We start from the raw sequence: 19,789 nt of genomic DNA, 5'->3' as shown, positions 1-19,789 counted from the left end.
TTACAGCCATGCTTTCTCTACTTGGAATTGTCACATATCCAATTCAACTCAATTATCTTCACTCAGCAGTTTTCTTCTGACATCAGGAAGCTCTTGTTCCCTTGGGACATCAAACCATGGCCTATGTACAGCAAATTTGACTTGTATTTATTTTTGCAAGAAGTAGTAAAAATAAATTAATAATAATTATTACTATGTACACTCACCCAAGAAGACTATATTAAGAAATGATGATGCCTTAAACTTATGAGTAAGGAAAATAATGACTCAGGGTGATGCCCAAATTCTCACTAATGTGAGATGAATTTTTGAACCACTAAAGGACATTCCTAAGGTGAATAGCCAACTACTTTGTGAGGTACCCATCGCCCCTAAAAATATTAGGGGCAGAGATTGGAGGATTGTAGTTCAAAGCCAGGCCCCACAGGAAAGTCTGTGAAATGCTTATCTCCATTTAAAGACCAAAAACAAAAACAAGAACAGAAACAAAAACCATGCTGAAAAAATGGAGGTGTGGCTCAAGTGATAGAGAGTTTTCCATAAGCAAAAAATGCTCAGGAACAACACCCAGGCCCTGAGTTCAAGCCCCAGAACTGGCACACACACACACACACACACACACACACACACACACACACACACACACACACACAAGAAATTATGTATCTTTCAGTAGTATTAAAACTAATAATAGTAGATAACATGTATTGAGCACACTCATGGGCCAGGCCCTCCTTCAACTACTTTTCTTGTCTTCTACATCATTCTCCCATCATGGCCTGTTATGTATTTTCATTTTACAGATTAGAAGCTAAGATTTTTAGAAAGTGACTTACTAAGTTGGTTTGAAAGCTAATTAGTGGCTAGTCTATGATATCTACCCTGTTCCAAAACTCCAAACTTACATTCTAAACAACCTGGCTATACTACCTAATTAAATGTCTTATTACATTAATGTTGGCTTGTAGGACTTGTCTCAGTTATTAATCGTATTATTAATATTTTCACATGGAGCATAATACCCACAAACCTCAGTGGGATCCAGGACTTAAGTATGGTCTCAAACTTAAATACCTCTGCAAAGGGTAATAATTAGCTCCCCTAGCATCTGAATCCATTCAAAGAATTTGCAGACCTCTGGTTTCAAGGCCTCTATCAGGAGTCCCTGATAAAATATTTTCCAACCTACTCAGACTTAAAACACAAAAGAATATTTACTTTTTTAAAATAGTAACAGTACTATGGATGGGCTCACTGATAATTCTGGTAGAAAGTTCCATTAACTACATGTCTGTGATATTGAATAGAAATACATGTACATGGCTCATGACTACTATGCTTCAGAAATAAATAAATATGAAATAAATAAAATACCCACTTATTCATAGTAATAGGAAGACCTTGTATCATTTCCACACCTCCTACTAATTAAAAAATTATATAATACTAGGTGCCTTTTCTCTTTTGTTTTTCTTTTTTTTCTTTTCTGTACCCATTGAGCTGTCACTGCCACATAGGCATGACAACAGAGCTGGTGATGGCACATCTCCCTGTCCAGTAAACCAATCCTGCTAGCAAAACCCGGCAGACTGAGAAGTGGGGGAAAGTCCCAGTGTCCTTGCAAGTTCAAAATTGTAGTTTCATGTATTCTTTCTGCATTTAATACTGTTTATTCAGACACTGAATGAGGAAAACTTCTTAGCACAGACAAGAAGAATAGTAGAAAGATTCTAATACATGAGAAATCAGGCCTGGACATCAGTTTCATAGACAGTTACAAACCCAAGGGAAGAATTCCACTAAAATTCAACTGGAGAGCAAGTAGGCTTATAAGCACAATCACATGCCTTATGTAAAAAAAAAAAAAAAAAAAAAGTCCAGCAAATACTGGGCGCAAACAATCTCTGCCCATTTGAAATTGATAAATAGAAATAATATACAGAAGTCAAAAGTAGTAAATGCTGCTGAGCAAGAATAGAGACTCAGAAAGAAAATTAAACATCATCAAGCACAAAAAGAATAAGATTTTAAATTTCCTGTAGTCGAAAACAAGAACAGAAATCATTAGAAGGAAAAAATTAAGATAAACTGAAATAAAACTGGTTTAAAAAAAACAATTTATATGAGATCGTCAAGAAAGCTAATCATGTATTAGCAGTGTTAAGACTACTACAAGGCAGAAGTAGCAGCCATTTCAAATTACTGATGTAGCAATTTGAAAGTCATAGTTTCAATACCTTTTCCATAGACTATTATGCCAAAGAACAGGGGATGATGCCTATTCCAAGAACTGAAAGGGCTGGGAAGGTGGCTCAGTGGCAGAGCGCTTGCCTTGCATGCCTGAGGCCCTGGGTTCGATTCCTCAGCACCACATAAGCAAAAAGAAAAAAAGCCGGAAGTGGCACTGTGGCTCAAGTGGTAGAGCGCTAGCCTTGAGCTGAAGAGCTGAGGGACAGCGCCCAGGCCCAGAGTTCAGGCCCCACGACCGGACCCAAAATAAATAAATAAATAAATAAAAAAGAACTGAAAATCCAACTCTAGCCAAAACAATTGGCTAGAAAGCAATAACAAAAGATATAACAGAAGTCAAAACATTCTGAATGGCATGTGAGTAAGAGAGAGAGCACATGCTAGAACGAATAGACTGAGCCACATTTCCCATATCCCAGGCCAAACATACACCTAGAGCCTACTCTACAGAAAAGAGAAAAAATAAAGAGATCTACAAAGCCAGGTGCTGATGGCTCACAACTGTAATCCTAGCTATCCAGGATGCTGAGATCTGAGGATCTTCGAAACTAAAGCCTTTTCGAAGCCAGCCAGGGAAGGAGAGTTACACATAAAGTCACAGCAGTGGTGTCTATGGCTGATCTAGAGTTAAAGTGGGGCTAAAGCTAAGGTTTGGGCTACGGTCAGCATTAATATTAGGCATGCTGAGGATAGTTAGTGTTCATGTTTTTTTAATTTTATTTTAATGTAAAGATGCTGTACAGAGGGGTTACAGTTACATGAGTAAGGTTATGAGAACATTTCTTGTTGGGCATTGTTACCCTCTCCTTTGTTTTTCTCCCACTATCCCTCCCCTCCTCTACCTCCTCCACCCTCTTCCCTGAAGTTGTAAAGTTCCTTTCCCACATAGTGTCTTGTGAGTATCATTGTTGCAATGGGTCCTCCTGTGTCCTTGTTTCAACATTTTGTTATTCCCCTTCCCCTCCCCAAATTAGATAAATGTATATACAAGATGCAAGGTACCAAAATCAAGTACAGTGACAAGGATATTCCATAGGAGGAAGAACACACAAAAGAATTTTTTTAAAAATCATACAGTACATTAAAAACAACAATAAAGAAAAACCTCTTATATCCATATCTTAGGGTTCATTTCACTTAGCATCATCTTATATGGTCATATGTGATAGCTTTTGAGCTTTTCGGCTTATCTGATAAGATTATCCTAGATATATACTAATTAAAAATGACGTAAGCCAGACACAAAGAAATATAGGTCCCATAGTTTCCCTTATTTGTAATAATTAGTATACATCTAGTGCTCATATTTCAATAGTAACTGGATTACATTAGGATTTCAGGCCAGGCTAAAGTTTAGGTTCAACTTAGATTTAGGCTTAAGTTTAGTGGGGGACTGGAAAGGTAGGGAGAAAGGAACTGTCAGTTCATGCCTGTAATCATAGCTACTCAAGAGGCTGAGACCAGGAGTATCATGGTTCAAAGCCACCCTATGAGAAAAGTCTTTTAAGACTCCATCTCTAAAATAACCATCAAAATGCTGGTCTGGAGGCACAATTCAAGTAGTAGAGCACCAGCCATGAGCAAGAAAGCCAAGGGAAAGCAAAAGACCCAAAGTCAAACCCACACACAGGCAAAAAAGAAAAAAGAAAAGCCAGGAAACAGTGGCTTGTATCTATAATCCTAGCTACTCAAGAGGCTGAGAGCTGAGGATTAAGATTCAAAGCCAGCCCCAGCAGAATGGCTCATGTGGTAGAGTACCATCTGTGGGTGAAAAAGCCAAGCAAGAGTGTAAGGCCCAGAGTTCAAGCCTCGGTATCAATATACATACAGGTACACACATATATACATATATGTACACACACACACACACACAATGTACCTGATCTGAATTTGAATTTATAGAAGTTTGATAAATATTTTATGGGGCAAATAAATTGTACACATATTTATTGAAACAATACACAGACAAGGGAACAGGAAGTTATGGTATAGTAGCAACTCATATGATAAAGATTTGCACAGATGTTGAAAAGAAAATTAAAATCCCATCCTGAGATGTGAGAAAGATCTTAAAAACCAAATAGAAATTCTTTAGGAAGATATGTGAGCATCTCAGAGAAGAAAACAGAACCTGTAGAAGCAATAAGATACAAGAAGAAAGAGTATTCTATGTGTTCTATGCAATGCCATTGAAGCCAGAGTTCAAGGACTTTCCACACATGAGTTGAGCGGTAAATAGACCATGCTAAGGAAATGGATATTTAATTAGCATTGGTGACTTCCTAAGTTAGTGACATTCTTTATAAAACCTAACATCATATTTTCCTTCCCCAATAAATATTAGGCTGAGCCTTTCATGCCTGAGGAGTTGATGGATTCAGAATATTGTTCTGAGCATTGCTTTATGACTATGTTGACTTTTAATTTTGAAATAAGAAGTTAGCATTTATTGAACACTATACTGTGTGCCAGGCATTGTGTGAGTTTTCAAACAATATTCATTGAAATCCTTCCAAGTATAGGCATTGTTATTCTCAGTGTTCAAATTTAAAAATTAAAAAAAATTGAAACTGGAAAAAAGTTACTAATATTTCTCCATGTCATCATACTACTCCAAGATAGTCCCAGGTTTTATGGTGTTTCCTTTGAACCTAAAAGGGAGACAAATCCCCTTAAATAGAACATTATGATCCCTGTGGAGATGGAGAGTTTCCTCAGCTCATTCCTTCCTCTGTCACCCAGACTCACCTGCTCTCCAGGACAGGCAGGGAAGGAGCAAGCAGTGATGCCTTGCTAGATCCTCCCTGTGCGTTTTGACATGTCAAGAAGAACTTCTGAGAAAAACTGGTAACAATTTCTATTCTTGTAGTCATTCTGGGCCCTATTGAACAAGAGAAAAAATGCATGTGGCCACTTGGCATAGTCTAGAATAAACAAAATACTTTGTTTAAGTCACTTTCTAATGAATTCTATTATTACTACCCAGCCCTGGGGTTAAACATCAGGATCTGAACTGAGCTGGGTACACTGGGATCAGACTCTTAAGTTATGTCAGTCTCTGCAGAAGCTTATTAAAGGAGCTGTAATCTCATCTCCTCCCCTCTTTTCTGTTTCATTTTGTCTTAATTTTATTGTAAAGATGGTGTACAGAGGGTTACAGTTACATAAGTAAGGTCATGAGTGTCAAAAGAAATGAACTCGGACTCCTCCCTATCCCCTTGTGCCCACGGTGTGCAGAAATCTCTTCCTCCCTCCCTTTCTTCACAAATCTGAGTGCTTGAGGTGTGCTTAGGTGTGTCTGAGGAGGACTCCAGATCTGGTTACTGCCACGCCCCCTTCCCATTTGAACCCTGCTCCCTTTCCACTGTCTTCAGGGGGAACTGGAGAGCTGAGCACCTCACACGTGGATCCAGGCCAGAATAGCTGAAGCTGTCTCACGCTCCCCTACCAAAAGTGGAAGCGGAGGGCTATTTAACCCACTGCTTACCTTGCTCTCTCCTCTGAGGACCTGGTGGTAAAAAGTGAAGGATCTCCCATTTGACCTGCTTCCCATTATTTCCTCCGTTGTCACACTTAGATGAGGTAGGCAATCATCTTCCTCCTTTAGACAAAGGTGCAGTGTCTAAATGTCTGTCAAATGACTGAAATGTCATCAATGCACACAGCCACAGTATGTCTCTTCCTTTAGAAGGAATCAATTTTTTTAATTTGATTTTACTGTCAAGGAGATGTACAGAGGGGTTACAGTTACAAATGTAAGGTAATGAGTACATTTCTTGTCAAATATTGTGAACCCCTCCCTCATTTTTCTCTCATTCCCCCCCCAATTATTACATACACACACCCTCAGGTTGTAAAGTTCATTTCCAACATAGTGTCTTGTGAGTATTGCTGTTGCATTGGTTCACCCTTTGTCTCACTGTTTGGTTGTTCCCCTTCCCTTCTCCAAATCAGATAACTGTATATACAAGACACAGGGTACCAAAATCAGTGACAACAGGAGATAAACCAAAGGGGAAGGAATGAAAGAAAAAAAGAACATTAAAAACAAAAACCACGAAGAAGAACCACTTGTTTCCATCAGCTTCTTCCCTGGGTCCCTGTAGAATTCCAAGGCTGAGCAAATGTGAGTGTTGCAGGTTGGATAGTTCTGCCCATCCTTGCCAAGGAAGCAGAGAGAGGACCAGAAGAAAAAGGAAGAAGCAATGAGAAGTCAGAAGCATAGGGATCCAAAGGCAAATGCCACCCACAATTGATTCTGTTCTCTAGGCTGCAAAATACTTGACTACTGAAATTTTGTTCTTATCCCCAGCTCCTAATGACTTATTTCACTTAATCTTCACGTGAAATTCCTGCACTTCCCCTCTAACCTTCTAAGGCATCATTTATTGGTTAACCCAGAGAGTTATTTTTCTCCCTTTGAAGATGTAATCGACATAAAATCAACATAAATCCCCAACCCAGAGTGCTCATGTCTCAAGTGTCCAGCTCTCAGAGAGATGGACCAGACATTCTCCATGAGACCATGACATGACTTCAAGAATAATTGCAATTCATCTTGAAGTTTTTTTGGAGGGATACAAATTGATCACTTCTGAATGAGTAGATAGTGCTGATCTTTATTGTGTTATGCCACATGAAAGCATGTTCTGCAAAAACACAACTTGCTGTGCTAGATAGCTTAGGATATACTATAGAATAGCCAAGGAAAACTCATTTTACTGACTCCTGAATCTTACAGTGTCTGTAACATACTAATCTGCTTGATGACTCTCCAAGAATAACTTTAAGGTAAGCAATGTTTCCCAATCTTATTGTGGGACCATGAGGTAGTTAAGATTTTAATGTATTTATTTTATTTTGAATTAATATACCTTAATAATAGAGAAGGCTTCATTGTGACCAAGCTATAGATGCTGAACAAATTCAACCTTCTCCAATATTCCCATGCTCCCCTCTCCTAACAGTGTTAAGTGTGTTGCATATGCTGTCTTTAGACATATGTGTAATGTATTTTATCTCGTCACTCTTCAGTCTCCTTTCTTCCCCTGCCTTCCTATGGATTTTCCCTTTTATATCCATGTTTCCTTATTATTATCATCATCATCATCATCATCATCATCTTCATCCTCATCTTTATCATTTTAGGTCTAAATTCTACCAAACTGTAAAAATATGTGATAATTGGCTTTTAGATCTTGACTTATCTCCCTCAACACAATGATCTCCAGTTCCATCTACTTGCCTGCAAGTAATATAATTTTTGCTTTCTTTATGGCTGAGTAATATTTAATGGGGTGTGTATGTATACACATATGCCATATTGTCTTTATTTTTTTATAAACTCTAGGACCAGTCTCATCAGAATTATGAGGTTATACTGGATGGTGCCCATGTTACCACCCAGTTTCCATCCAGCAGTCCAGGGCACCTTTGCACTAAAGCGGTGTGTGTGTGTGTGTGTGTGTGTGTGTGTGTGTGTGTGTGTGTGTGTGTGTGTGTGTGTGTTGTGTGTGTGTATTTGTATGTGCCCCAAATCACTAAAGCCATTTTATAAAATTACCTTTGGACTGTGTAAGAAACTTAAATGATTTTGGAATTTAGTGGAGTGCCCCACCAAGGTATCTTACCATATGTGCGTAAATATTACAGAATCTGAAATCTAAAAGACTTCCGTTCCCCAGCATTTCAGATAAGGAAAGTGAACCTGTATTAGCCATCGCTTGTCTCCATTATCAAATGAAAATCCCTTCCCAGCCCTGTGACTGCTGCGGTGTGTCAGGGCAGATAACGACTATCCACTGGGGAAGATTCAGGAAGAAAGTTTGCAAGCATTTCTAACCAGATGAGGAGAAACAGGGGAGAAGGAGCTGTCTGAGACTGTTATTAATTATGATAACAACAATAAAAACTGTAGGTCTTTTTTGTTCCTTTCCATCCTTACCACTTTTTAGCGTTGATCTTTATCTGAAATGACAAACATTTTCTATGACAATTTGCTTCCACCCAGAACATCTGGTATCTGGCCAGCAACTGTAAATTGATGCTCCCTGCTCTAGTGTCTGACTCTGGAAAGGGTTGGGGGTGGTGTTTGTGGGAGCAGAGGCACTGTGGCTGCTGAGACATTTAAAATGCACGCTCCCCTAATAGGAAACAGAGCAGACTGTGATAGAGAGATGGGAAGGAGAGAAGCTGTGCGAATGGAGGTGGGGAGAGGGAAATAGGAGGGGCCCCTAGCTAGCAAAGGCCCAGGATCCAGCAGGGAGGCCCGGGAGGATGGAACAAGGAGTGGGGTTGCCTGATCAGATAGCACAAGAAAGCCATGCGATAAAAAGAGGTCTGGCCTACAGAGTGTCTTGAAGTCAGGTAAGGAATCACCTGACAAGGAAAGCCAAGAGTGAGGAAATTGGAATGCCAGAGAACCTGGTACCATCGCAGGAGGGGCTGAAATATTCCTCTTGGTATGGAGTAGGTGGAGTGAAGCATCCTTTTACTTACAGAGCTGCCCATGGAGATGAGTGCCTTCTATCAACAGGAAACCATCAAGGCATTCAGTACATAAAGCTGTAGCCAGTCGGCTAAGAGGTATTTCAGCTCACAGGGAAGACAGATGCCCCAGAAAGAATCTGTCAGGAAAAGTTGAAGTTTATATCAAGATACTGATTCCAGCACGATCTTCAGAAATGAACTGAAAGGTTTTTGTATAGCAAGAACTCTTAGAAAACTTATGTTCAGAAGTAGGATAGAAGAGGGTTCGCTAGGAAACAAGACACAGGCCTGGGTTTAAGGAACTTTTATCCTGGGTACAGTGGACAAAGTTGGTGCTCGGCCCCCTTCACAGGTTTAGGGGAAAGATCTCAGTGGTGATGACAGTTGTGCAGGAAAGTTGTAAAATCTTGAAAACAATACAAACAGGAAGAGATTAATAGACTTAGCCATCTTTATAGTTAAGAGGCACTTACTTAAACATTCAAATGATACCATTATCTATGTCACTTTAAGTCTTTAATAGTTTAGGTCAGAAATGGCTGAACTTCAGTTCTACACCTTGGTTCTTCTAGATTTTCTAGTCAATTCCTAAGCAATCCTCTCCTTCCTGCCTATCATGACAGGAACTTACGTGCCTTTTTCACAACTCACTGGATATCTGATTCAGACGGACCTCATTAATATCCTCAATGTAACTTCACCTCAGCATAAGACAAACAATATTGCTTCTTCTAGCACAGATCTCATACTAAACCCAAAAGTAATGATGAAGGAGAACCAGTGTTTGTGGCCAGAGGTTTTCATAGTCAGCATCCCCAGACCCACTCAAATTCAGAAGGTGTTCAAAGCAGAGATTAGGAACCCTGAGCCCTTGGTGCCAGATGGTGGGCTCGCCAATAGGCTCAGGAAACACAACGCCCTGGGGGCTGTGCAGCTGCCACATACTTCCCCATCCCTGGGAGCCTGCCAAGACCCCATCAGCACCCTTGCCCAATCTACTTTCACCAAGAAGGTAGGCACTGAGAACCTGTTAAAGCATCATAAGAGATTAGGCCCGTCCCGGAGTTCTCACCTCCAGCCAACTGCCCTGTCTTGGAGGATAATGTTCCTTTAATTGTGTGAAGATAGAGCCATCACACAATAATGACCATGTTTGCAAGTGTGCAATTCAGTGGCATTAAGTACACTCCCACTGTTATGCATCCATCACCACTATCCACCTCTAAAACACTTTAAAACTCTATACCCAATAAATAATAAGGCCCTATTCTCACATGTCCAGTATCACATCCCCTCTCTATGAATCTAACTAATCTAGAATCATCATTTAAGTAGAATCATAAGTATGTGTAATTTCTGTCTGGCTTATTTCCCTGAGCATCATTTGTCAAAGTTCATCCTTGTCAGAATTTCCAATGTTACTGAGGATAAATAATACTCTACTGTATGTTAATGTCACATTTTGTTTATCTCTTCGCCCACTGGTGGACATTGGGTTGTTCATACCTTTGAGCTGTCATGATTGATGCTGCTATAATCATGCGTGGACAATATTTATTCATATCCCCACATTTAGTTCTCTAAGGTATATAACTGGAAATAAAATTGCTATGCAGTATAATTCCGTTTCGCTTTTTGAGAAATCAACATATTGTCTTCTGCAATGGCTGTATCATGTTTAATATTTTCACCAGCATTGTGCAAGGATTCCATTTTGCTATACCCTGCACAAAACTACCCATCCTCTCCTATTTGTTTGTTTAATAATCTTTATCCTACTAGGTATGAAACAATATTTCATTGTGGTTTTGATTTGCATTTTCCTAATGATTAGTTATATTGAGTGCCATTTCACAAGCTTATTAAGGACAGATTTAGAATCAGCAGTTGGCTCTTCTCCAGAATTCCTAGCACCTACTCCTCCCTCTTCTAAAGGAACGCCAAATCTCTTGAATTCCTCCTCTTTCTGCTAGTGGCACACTCTTCCTTAGTTCAGGATCTTGGTACCTAATCATGGTTTGTGTCATCTGTTGGGTCTTCTTGCCATGAATGTACAAAGGCTACTAGAAGGAGGAGGAGCCAGCTTAATGCCCCGGGAAACCAACCACAGTTCTAACAGTTGTCACCACAAATATATATAAGGGCTCATTTTCAGAGAATCCAACAACCATTTGATACATCCACTCACTAAGTAAACTTTTATTGAGTGAGAACTTGTGGTGAAATTTGGTCTAGCTGCTAAAGAAAGGAAAGTGATGAAGACAGCCCTTAGCCTTCGGAATCTCAATCTAAAAGAGTGAAGATATGACTTTTATGAAACTTTTTCTTCCTCATTCTCTTCTTAATTAGGCCAGAATCATCCACATAAATAATACTGAACATTATAAACAGTAATTAACTCAGTAGACAAATAGCCCTGGAATTCAACAGCCCCTCTTGCCTGACCTTGAGGAAATTACTTACATTTTTGTAAGTTTGTTTTCTCCAAAATGTTAAAGGATGTGTGCCACACAGTGCATAGTAAAGGGCTGGGTACACTCATAAATGTTAGCTGTCATCATCATTATTAGATAAATACATCTTGTTCCTTTATTTGTTTGGGGGATTTTCCATTTGGGGTTTTGGTTTTGTTTATCAGCAAGGGAAAAGATGAGATTCACTTTCTTCCCTCCTCCTAAAGATCTAAAAAAGAAAAAGAAAAAAATCAAGGACTTCCTGTGCCCCAATGGAATGTCTCTCTATTTCACACTGTGTTAGGTTTCATCAAGAATCTAAGAGTAATCTGATCCACAGCCACAAATTTTTATGAATGTAATTTCAACAAAGTGAATGCTTCTCTGTTACACAGGCCTAAGAAGCAAAATGGTTTTGATAATTTTTTTTAAAAAATGTTCTCCCCCAAAATCCAGTGTCAAGTTAAGAAAGGGTGTCACCCAAGATCACTAGTAGCAAATGGAAGCTTAGCTTCAGAGAGCTGGAAAGCCACAGACAACTAATGATTCCTGACGAAATCCCTAGCCTGAAGGAGCTGGCTTACTTAAGAAGTCTGTTCTGTGGGAAGCCTGGGTGCCCAACTTGGAAGTCAGAATCCCCAAAGCAGTTACGCTTGACTTCAAGCTTAGCATCCGAGAGCTCAACTCAGACTTTCTCCTGAGCCATATTGCAGGGAAGTGCCTTCTTTGTGTTGGCAAGTCCACTAACCCAACCACAGCCCGAGAGTTTGGATCACAGGCCGTGGTACTTGTCAGATTCAATTGTAAACTATCCAAGCTTTACAACCTTCAATTTAGCAACTCATTTCCCTGGCTTATGACTTTTGTTAGCTGGGGTTTCCAGAGCTACCCAAGAGAGATATATAAAGAAGAAAGTTTGCTATCGTTATTCTTACCATGAAGAATTTTATGTGGCAGGTTCAGGAGGGAAAGACATGTTGAATGGAAAAGAAGCAAATCCTTTTAACAGTTATTGTTGCGTAAGACCACCTTGAAGTGCTATGTTTCATTTGCATTGTCAGTGAAATATTTGTAAAGAGGGAGACTTGAAAAAAAAAAGAAAGGCAGCACCTTGTGTTCAATCCACTAGAAGTTGGGAACACTCAGCATGGCCACTTGTAAGACGGTAAGAATAATCTTCACCACCTGCTCCCGGGAGCTGAGAGGGAGTTGGAATCCTGGAGCCAAAGGTGTGATCCTCACTCTTATGGTTCCCACTGCAGAGTAACATATGGAGAGGGAAAGAAAGCATATAGATACGTATGTTTCTGTTTAAACCCTGTGTGCAATGCTGACTTTTATCTTATTTTGCCTTTAAGCTAAACTGCATGGGTCACATTCAGAGCATATGTTGTTATCACTTGCCTTTTTTTTTTTAGCTCAGGAAAATTGAGTGAATAACGGGTATTGTTTTCCTGTATACCATGGTTAGAGCTCTTACTCAACATACCAAATAGTAGATTCTCTCATAATTATGTGGCAGGCTTTCCCAGCTGTGTCATTCATGGTTTTTAGGGACTGAGTTTGGGATATTTCAAAATTAGCAGAGTATTCTTTTACAAGTGGAAAATTCTTTTCACTTTCCTTGATTAAAAAAAAAGAAAAGAAAAAAAGATCAGACAATGAAAGCATTGCCCTCTTGGATACCCATATGCCTTGCAAAAACAGACCCTTAATTGGTCTACTATGCTTTTCACTTTTTGCTTTTTTCTCTAATGAGCTTTCCCATCATGATCTTGGACTATGAACTCTGGCTGAGGAAACCAGCCCTATAGAGACAGAACCCCACACTTCTATATAAGCCATTGTCTTTAATTTGACTTTTAGGTTGACCCCAGGAGGTACACACTACTAAGGTTGATGGTGTTCTGTGGGTGTAAGACATGAAATGGGTTTAAATAACACTGTATTAGTCATGAGGCAGAAATGGAGTAATGTTGTCATGACTCCAAAGTAGCATTGTTGAGTAAATGAATATGTGAGAAGCACTTGCTAAACTAAATGAGTTTTGCAGTTGTGTGCACATTTGTGTAATCCTGTTTATTGATGCCTGAAACAATTTGCAAAATAGAAACAAATCCATGAAGAAGAAATATGTTTGGAATTATTTGTTTATATGACGATTTAAAAAAAACACACACAGGAATCCAACTGCCACATTTCATGCACTAAATATACCATATGTGAAAGTTTCCCCTCAGAAAATCAAACAGCAACCTTTGCTATCTGAGGCAGAACACAAAGGAAAAACTCTTTTACTTGCATATGCCACTGTTTTTAGTTTGAGATATAGTTCTGTACATTCTTTTTTCCAAACAAAATATCAGGATACCTTGGTGTGTGTGTGTGTGAGGTGTGTGTGTGTGTGTGTGTGTGTGTGTGTGTGTGTGTGTGTGTGTGTGTTTAGAAGTTGATGAAGAGATACCTAATGTCTTTTTTATGTGGTTCTATTCCCTGTAATGGTATCAGTACTGGGGCTTCAACTCAGGGCCTTACACTTTTACACTCAAGACTGGGCTCTACCACTTGAGCCATACCTTCACTTCCTTTTTTCCTTTCATTTTTTTGCTAATTAACTGGAGATAAGAGTCTCCAGGACTTACATGCCCCAACTAGCGCCAAACTGCAATCCTCAGATCTCGGCCTCCTAAGTAGTTAGGATTACAAGTGGGAGCTACTAGTACCTGGCACTAATGTCCCTTACTATAAGTGAAAATACTAACTCTAATAGAAATATTTCTTCACTTTTTCCTGAAAATAAATCACTGTTTTGTTTGGTATGGGGGTATTGGAGATCCAATCTAGGGCCTCATGATTGCTAGATAAGTGCTATATGACTTGAGCCATGATCCTCATCTCCCAAACCCATGTGTTTTCAAGGAATTATTTTTTCAAGGAAATACATGTAAGTTTATGATGAGCCAAACACTATTGTGAAACACATTGTAAATGTTAATTTATTGACTTCCCATTAGTATTTCCCAGTGATGATGATTCTCTCCAACTGGCAGAGGAGATAGGAGAAAGGCAGCATGTCTAGTACCAGAGAAGGTCAGTTAACTTGTCCAGTCACACAGCCAATAGGTGAGAGCCAAAATTCAAAGCCAGGGAGCCTAAGTCTAACCCATACTTTATCATTACACTTCTGCCTCTCCATGGAGCCAAAAACTTCATGTAGCCAAGGTATTTTTATTTTATTTTTTTCCTAGAAGCTCTTGTGTTCCAGGTTTCATTTGACATCTAGATAGCAGCATTTTCTTTTTGGAAGTCAGATGCCACAAGGCAATCTGCCTCCTGTTGGTGTCCCTGGACCAAGGGGACAGTAGCCTCTTGTGCCCATTTCTCTGAGCCTCTGGGAGCCTTGGGAGAATGAACACTTGTTGCTGTTTGACTCAGTTAAGAAGGACCAGGAGTCTGAGCCCTGCCAGCTGTAGTCCCCAGACTGGATCACATCTCCAGATTTGAGGTTAATCAACTGTAAATTCCATTAGTTTCATACAGAGTGAAAATAAGGAACAGACGGCTTCGTATGGGAGCCTGAAGTCAGGTGCAGTTCCTCCAGGCTGGCCTGCAGGTACCTGGTTCTCCCCTGCCTCCAAGGAATGATGCCTTTGATAGAATGCAGATCAAAAGAAGATTGTTCCAGAAATGCCACTGTACACCCCAGGACCTCTTTTTCTATCTGAAAAGAGGTAGAATTGGAAATCTGAGTCATTATGTGGCAGTGGCTATGAGAGTGTTTCCTAGGTGCATTGTGGTATGCAGCTGTGGTAGGTACGTGACATTGACAACTGATTTTTCTGTCTACTAGACAAGACAGCGAAGACAGGTTGACAAAAAAAGGCCACATGACTTTGAGGTGGTCCTTACTTGAGCCTTGCGGCTTCTTTTCACAGGTCCTGATGTCGGATGGCTTTGCAAAGCACAAAATAAAAGCTGTTTCCCAAAGATCTCTGATGTTTTTCAAAGAAGAACAAAAGTGACTTGCTAAGACATATTCATATACATGCTATTAGTTTCTCATTAATCTAAGTTACTCAAACAAAAGCTTGGCTTGGTAAAATGAAAGAAGTATTCTATAGCAGTGTTGAGCACGCTAACAATTTCCTTTAAAACTGCACCATTCTATCCAGCTCCTTATGGGAAGCTGCCCTCTGATCAGGTGAGAGTTCAATTTCCATTTGACTTTTTAAAAGCCATATGGTCATTATCTAAACCCTTTCACTTTCCCTGAATCCCTGCCCACGCCATTGGCTTGCATAACTGTTTTGCTTTTCAAAATATCCTTGTTTAATTACTTATCTCTTCCTATCCCTGATTAAGGAAAATATTGTCACTGTTAAAAAAAAATAGCAGAAAAATGCAATAACTCCCTGGCTGGGAACTTATAAGCTAACCATCACAAACGGTCCCTTTCTAATCAGAGTTTGTAGTGGAATGAAAGATGCAATTGTCTGGAAGGGATGAATATGGGATCCATGCTGGCTCTGGGGTCAAAGGCCATCGCATGCAAAGGTCCCTTTCTCTCTGGCACAGCTCCCTTTGTATAGCATAGTTTGGCAGCCATCTCCTTGCACTTCGGCTACCTGCCAATGCAGCTGGTACTGTGTCTGGTGCCGACAACAAAGCGTCACTCAGCAACCAGCAGCTCTGCATGGGGCCGCTTTTCTCAGATGACAAAGAAAGATGGGCTATACATTCTACCATCACTGCCCATTAAAAGGACTCTTAAATTGCATTACTACAAGTTATTGTTAATTATGTAGTAGTCACTGGAGCTCGAGGAGCTTTCCAGGGAGGGCAGTACAGCTATATGCTGGGAGCAGGAAGTGGGGGAGGGGAAGAATTGTAGAGAGAAAGGTTCGCATGAAAGAGGGTAATGGGGGGGGGGCTGAAGGGGGGTTGGCGCTCGTCTGCCATGTAAAACCCAGTGGCATGAATGGGGTGAGCCCTTGGTTCCAATGATTGGCTCTGATGCTTGGTAATTGACGGAGGAAGGAATCAATCTGCTGAAAGAATCTCTCTGATATATGCAGTTTGGAAATTGTCCTATCCACCCTCCATTCAAAAAAAAAAAGGCAGCATCAGAGGTTTCCAGGATTTTCTTTCTTTCCTTTTTTTTTAAAAAAAAAAAAAGAATAATTTTAAGCAATTTATCACTTGGCTGTAATGCATTCACTCTGGGCTGAAATCAATAAGTCCTGCACTGTGAAGATAAGGCCTGTTTGAAGGTTGGGGAAAGAGGACCAGAGGTTGCCTATTGTCAAATAGCCAGAAAATTAAAATTAAGGCGATGTGTTTACCCCATTTGGCCAGCTGGAGTAGAAATACAACTCGGTGGGTGTTACATGTTTCAAGGATGGATTCTTGGAGCTATTTTTATTGTAAGGGTCTAGTTTACATCCACTGCTTTAGAAAGCAAATCAGTATATCCAAGCATCCTCAAAGAAGGAAAAGCCTGTGGACTATTTCTGTTGGATTCCTTTATACTGTTCGAGTCTGTATTCGTGTTCTCTCTCACTGACCTGCTAATGGCTCTTAAGGCAATGACCGAGGTTTTCAGAACTGCTAACTCATGGGTTTGTCCCTCTGCAAAGAATAAAAACATGATTTTCAAAAGGGGTTGGTCAAAGGGCTTTATCAGTCTTCGTTGGCTTATTTTGGCCATTGAGAGGAGATGACTGCTCTCGAAATGTCTGGCAAGTTTCTCATGATACGTACCAAACTGTATCAGAGAGACAAGATCCCAAATCAATGTAATTTCACTGCAACAACACAGCAGCTCTAGTTTTCACTCCTCCCATCCCCCTGTGCTCCTCCAGGCTACACGCTCCCCCTCCTCCTGCACACCCGAACCCCTCCTGCCAATCCTCTTCAGATTAAAAGAAAATCCAAGGGGGAACAGGGCACAATAAGGGCAGATGAAAGTCCCCACTCTTTAGTTTCTATCTTTCCTTCTCATGTCTAATTTTCCGCTTCTTGGTTGTTCGGATCTTAGCTATTTGCAATAGTTATATATAATTTAACATTATACAAAAGTATTGTCATATCAAACATAGTGAAATGGATTCCAAAAACACCATCTGGTATTTGGGAATGCACTGTGAGTTGGGAACGTGAGAAGAGATATTCTTTGCCACTTTGCTTGGGACCCAGCCATTAGCAGTGTAATTGCCAAGAAAAGGTGACAGGCTCCAGGCTTAAAACAAGTGGGTTCCTCCCCCCTTTGCCTATTAACTCTTCTGAGTCCTAAGCCATATTAAAGGGGACTCTGTGGATTGAGCAATTTAGGACAAAAAGAAGAAGAACAAGAACGAGAAGAAAGTGAAAGAAAAAGAGACTAAGGAATCTATTTTAAAAGAAAAAAAAGGAGAGAAAAACATCCACTGAGACACAGTTGTTTTATGAAGAAAATAGCACACAAGGAAATAAAGTGAGTCGTATATACAAAGCTGAAGGACTAGGGATTGGGTTAATTGTGCTTTAGAGTTATGGAGGTTTTCTGTGGATTTGTATTATGAGAGTTTTAGTCCAAAGCCTATTTTCAATCCTCATTAGTTTCCTCTAATCCATCTAAAATTATGAAGGCCTAGATTGTGAAGGTCATTTATGATGTTCAAACCTATTTAATTGCATGAAGGTTTGCACCCTGCTTCTCTAGATGGAAAAAAGAAAATTAATAATTTTGAATTGTCTTCTGGAGCTACAGTTTAGGCAAGACATGTGAGAGAAACAGTAGAGAAAATAGACTGTACTTTTGTAGGCCAGTTCTTTGCTTAACCAATCTGAGATGAGAACTGTTTTATAAAAAAAAAACTTAAAATAATAATAAATGAAGAATACTATGTTAGGGAAAGGAATCATCATTCTGGACCAATATTGGAGAAAGGACTTCTTAGCACAAGATAAAAATAAGGAAGCAGCAGGGGGGAAAAAAAACTAGCAAAAGCTCTGAAAGCTATGCTCAGTCTGGCATTCACAACCAGTGTCTGTATCTGTTTCAAACTACAAAAATAGTTACTTAGGGTCACAGTCATCTTTTTTTTCCACTCAGCATGTCAGAAGTTGGGATGTGCGACCCAGAACTGCCATTCCATTACACGGAATAAAATGATATCTGGTGAGTGGATCGAACGCTTGCCAAAGAAGACACAGTGAAAGCTAACCCTCTCAGTCTAGCTCCTGTTTTTAAATATTTATATCTCTGGCAGACTTTTTTGGGGTAGAGGAAACTGAAAGCTCTTTTGCTATCTGTCATTTCACCCAGGCAGGGGAGAGAAAGTCTCGCGACTTGATTTTCCTCGAGTTTGGCACCAGGTACCGGCGATGGCATTTCTTTGGGGCAGTGAATTTCTCTTTGTGAAAAAATGACCTGGACCAAGGGTTTTTTACAAGAGCCAACAGCCGCTTTCCATACTGGCTTGGGGCAGGGCCAAGTTCCCATTAGCACTGCTGTTACAGCTCAGGCCTGCCTTCCAGTCGGCTGATGCTAGCTGTGGTCATAGCCTGTTAGAAAATCTACAGTGGAAGCTGTAGGCCTGAAGTGCATGGAAGTTATGACACTAAGAATTGCACACCTGGACCCTTTACCTTGACTCTGGCATGAATCCTCTTTATAATCTATTTCCTCTTCCCACCCCCAGCTCTGATTCTTCCATAGAAGACAACTGAATACTGCTTCCTTCTCTGCCTCACCCTCTTTCTTCCCTAGTTCTGAATCTAAATCACTACATTAACTTTTATACATGGGGTGAGGGGCAGTATTGCAATGTACATAGCAGTGGCTAATAGCCTCCGCTCAAGAATCAGATAAACTTGACTCATTATTGGTTGGCCTCATCCTAATTATGTGACCACTGCGAAGTTGAAGTCCTTCTCCCACAAAATAGGAGAGTAACTTGTGTTTTAGCAAGAACACTCAAACAGTCTAGAAGAAATGATTATAAAGGATCTGAGACATTACTAGCCACCTAGTGATCATTCGATATATGTGTTAACTTTTTGTGGCTGTAACCAAATATTTAAGGAAACAACTTAAAGAAGGGAAGATTTGATTTGATTTTGAATAAAGTTTCAGAGGTTTCAATTCGTGGTCAGCTCACTTCATTGTTTCCAGCTGAGCAGTGAGGCAGACCATCAGGACACAAAGATATGGTGAAGAAAGAAGAAACTTTCTTACCTCACGGTGGCCAGGAAAGAGGGGGAGAAGAGAAGGAGAGGGATTGAGAGGGAGGGGGAGGGAAGATGGAGGTAGAAGAGGAGAAGGAGGAAGAACAAGGGGAGAAAGAAGGAAGAGAGGGGCCAGGAACAAGATACTCTTCAAATATATACCCTTTGTGACCTACTTTCTGCAGCTGGGCCCAGTCAGCTACACACTAACCCATGGTTTAATCCATTAAAAGAGTTAGTACCCATGTGATCCAGTCACTTCTCAACAGCACCACCAGCTGGGGATCAAGTCTTCAACACAGGAGCATTATGGGGGACACCTTATATCTAACCCTTAGCAGTAGACTAGGGGTTCTGTTAGCATAATCAACAAATGCCAATGGCTACAT

At 40.1% G+C, this 19,789-nt stretch overlaps 1 non-coding gene across 1 annotated transcript; it reads left to right on the top strand.

Annotated features, from left to right (window-relative positions):
• The first annotated feature begins 233 nt into the window (after positions 1-233).
• On the top strand, positions 234-387 carry LOC122113063. Its single transcript, XR_006148368.1, has one exon. It is a non-coding gene; the product is annotated as a U12 minor spliceosomal RNA (small nuclear RNA).
• The last annotated feature ends 19,402 nt before the right edge of the window (positions 388-19,789 follow it).

This window comes from Dipodomys spectabilis, unplaced genomic scaffold (genome assembly GCF_019054845.1).
Source record: "Dipodomys spectabilis isolate Male_0828 unplaced genomic scaffold, ASM1905484v1 ptg000002l, whole genome shotgun sequence".
Taxonomy (NCBI): Eukaryota; Metazoa; Chordata; class Mammalia; order Rodentia; family Heteromyidae; genus Dipodomys; species Dipodomys spectabilis.
Note: the sequence above shows the minus strand (reverse complement) of the source record. Positions and strands in the feature narration are given on the sequence as shown.